Genomic DNA, 3,430 nt, shown 5'->3' on the forward strand with positions numbered 1-3,430 from the left:
AAATAATTTTTTTAATAACGTAATTTTATCTCTCCCCCCCACCTTAGGCAAAAAGAAAAAAATCCCCCTGAAACCCCCCAGCAAGAACTGGGGGGGGGGACGGGTGAGGGTCCCCTCCCCGGAGGATTTAAAAATTTACCAGACAGTCCATTTTTTTCCTTACCGGGAGGGGCAAAGGGGAGAAGAGGAAAGGTTCGGGTAAAGTCGGGCCCATTTAGGTCTTTTTCTCCCTTCGTGCCATTTTAAAAAAAAAAAATCGTGTCTAAAAATTATTTCGCGTTTTATTCAAGGTCTTTCAAGCGAAATTATTTTGAGATAAAAAAATTGTTTTTTGTTTTTTTAAAAAAGTATATTCCCTTTTTTAATTTATGTTTAGTGTATAATATGTACTAAAAAAAATGATTGGACCTATTTTTGAAGAAAAATAATGTTAGATATGTATTTTTTCCCAAAAAAAATTTTTATTTCAGAAATATATATTTAAATGATTGGTTTGTTACACATAAAAATTTATTAAATAAAATTTTTGATACCCTTACTTCGATTCCTTATACTTTTTATAATTTAGTAGGAATCTCCAAGTAGTGTAAAAGTAAAACGGGGGCTTCACTGTACTGCAGTGATTCTTGCTGCAAGGAAAAAATTCTCTTCATTAAAACGATATATTATCAAAGATCAGATAGAACAGCTTTTTATATTGGGCCCTTAGTACTTATTTGGTCAATCGATTTTTTTTAAATTATGTTCGTATTTAATATATAAAACCCCAAACCCTATTTTTCCTAAACTTTTTTTTTGTGTAACAACCTTCATTAAATTTTTTGCTTAAAAATATCATTTGCAATAAGGAAAAAAACAACATATCCCCAAAACCCACGTATTTAAATAAAACTTATTTGTAGAGGGAATAACAAGGGAATTTTGTGGGAAAAGATTTTGATGCAGGATTTTCAGAAAGCCCTCTATACCCCCAGTTTCCGCCTCCCGTCGTCTGTCAGTGACCTGGTCTTTTTTTGAACCCGTCCCCTGTTTCTTCAGTCTATTTTTAAACGAACCTGCGTATTAGTATCAATCTTCAAACGTCTATGTAAATTTTTTTTTTTGGTTTGGTATTTTTTCACACTGATGTAAAATGGAAACTTGGAAAGTAGAGTAAAAGGACTGCAAGTGTGTTGTTCCTTAACCCAGGGCCCAAATCAATCACGTGTTAGAATGCACGTATATTTTTACCAGAAAAAAAAAAATTTTTTTTACCACACATTTTCCACGTATGTACATTTTCATATCATGTAGGAGAAAGCATTCACATTCTTAAAAGTACTTTGTCACAGTTTCACACACAAGACAAAGGAAAGAACCCCTCTCCCCAGGTTCGACAATATTTGGCACTGTGTTCCAAATAGAATACCGTTGGATAAATTAATGATGAGAGGATGGGAGTTTTACTGGCATGACAGAAAAAAACCCGTTTTGAACAAGATCTACCAGTCAGTCTTAAAGTAACAGTGATTCCATTTTTAGTCTAAACGCGAAAGGGCCCACTTGTGGCTAAAAAAAATTTAAACATGGCATGATGTTCAAAAAGGGCCCGTAACGGAAACAATATGCTAAGCCTTTTATGGAAACATTGTTTACTCTTGTATGGTGTTAAGAAATTTCCAATACGATTTGAACTTGGGAAAACTGTGAAAATGAGGTGTCCTTTCCCACTAAAAACACATTAATGGGTTTTTATTTTTTGGAATGTTAAAAATACTTTTACCTTTCCTTTCTTCCCCTTTTCACAGAAAGAACATGGGACAAACGACGAGACAGCTAAGTGTCTTTATCATGGGCATCGACTCTGTGTCTCGCGCCAACATGCGACGAAAAATGCCCAAGACGTTCCATTCCCGAAGGAGAGCTTGGCGCTCTCGCTTCCAAGCCTTCAACAAAGTGGGGACAACACCCAACCCCCCCATGGCCCCTTCTCTGATGGGGGGTCATGAGGGACTGACTGAATCTGTCAGCCAAAACGTACGAAATTTACGAGCCCCCCTCATCTGGAAAAATTTCTCTGACCAGGATATTTTTAATGTATGGGGAAGATGCCTTATTCGGGATCTTTTATTAAATGGGTATGGGTTTTTAAAGACCCCAGACTATACAACCGGGCCCCTTTTTATGTTAGTTTCTACACATACCAAAAAAAAAATGCAGGGTGTTGGGAAACTTTTTATTGTTTGGGGGGAAAAAGGCATATGTTTTTCCATGATTAATCATGGCTGTTGCAAACTTCCGAGACACACCGTATATTTCCTTTACTGGAAAAACAGGATAACACAGGGCGAAGTCGAATGGGCACAGCCACTGATCTGCCTTCGCTCGAGTATCTGGAAACTAAATGAGAGGGCGTTTGGACCACACCATACCTTCTTCATCAGGACCATGGAATCAGGTTTGGAGACATCAGAGACCTACGCTGGCCTTTTAGAGGAAAGACTGCCATACTTTTTTGGGGCTTTTTTCCCCCAGGGTTCAAGGAAAAGTACCCTAAAACCCTGGAAAAACCCTCAACCCAACAGGAAAGACTCGTATAAAACTTTGTTCTATGAAAACTTTACGAAATTTTGGGGCTCATAGGGAAGCAACTCCAGGTAAACTTTGAGGTTGCTTTTTTGGAATGAATTTTTTCCAGTTTATTTGATTTCCTAATAAGTCCAGCATCTGTTAAACAAATCGGATAGAAACGTAATTGTTTAATAAACGAAAAAATATGAAAGGGTTTTTCTTTACAACAGTGCACTACATAACTTTCATTTTGCACGGGATTTTAATTTTTTAGCGAATTTTGCCATTAATTTTTGTTAATCTAAAAAAATATGGAAAAAGCTTCTCCCTCAAGAAAAAGGGTTTTTATTTGGCTTTTTTAAAAACCCCCCAGGACCCTCGAAGGGCCCAGATTTGTTTCAGGAGACCCCAATCAACGGGCTTGGGGACGCCACCCCCCTGACCACATGTTCCTGTAGCACTCGACCCAATCCGACCCTCGCCTTCACGTGCGGCGGATACGTTGTGGATATAAAATCGGAGGGCTTTTTCGGAGTGTATGAAGTTACATGCTGTACAGGTAAGGGAAAAAAAACGGGGGCGTTAGGTAAGGTTTTTTTTTTTTTTTTGCTGCTGTTTTTAAATGTATGAGATCAAATGAGAAATTTCTTGGGTTGTAGTTTTTAATTATTCGATTTTTAGGGTACATTTTTTCTGATGAGTTGAAGAATGGACTGAGGGTTTTAGGATTACGTAAAGTCGATCTACAAAAGTCTTTTATGACAGGGGGTCAGAGGACAGATCGGGGGATACAAAGGGACCATAAGAACATGCTCACAACTCTGTGTTTTTTATGACTATGCCAGTAAGACTGAGCTCTACTGATTTTTGCCAAACAAAA

At 37.6% G+C, this 3,430-nt stretch overlaps 1 pseudogene; it reads left to right on the forward strand.

Moving 5' to 3' along the window:
- Positions 1 to 2,579, forward strand: part of LOC119588231 — a 24,377-nt pseudogene extending 21,798 nt beyond the window's left edge.
- Positions 2,580 to 3,430: the final 851 nt, after the last annotated feature.

The sequence above is a fragment of the Penaeus monodon genome, chromosome 23 (assembly GCF_015228065.2).
Source record: "Penaeus monodon isolate SGIC_2016 chromosome 23, NSTDA_Pmon_1, whole genome shotgun sequence".
Classification (NCBI taxonomy): domain Eukaryota; kingdom Metazoa; phylum Arthropoda; class Malacostraca; order Decapoda; family Penaeidae; genus Penaeus; species Penaeus monodon.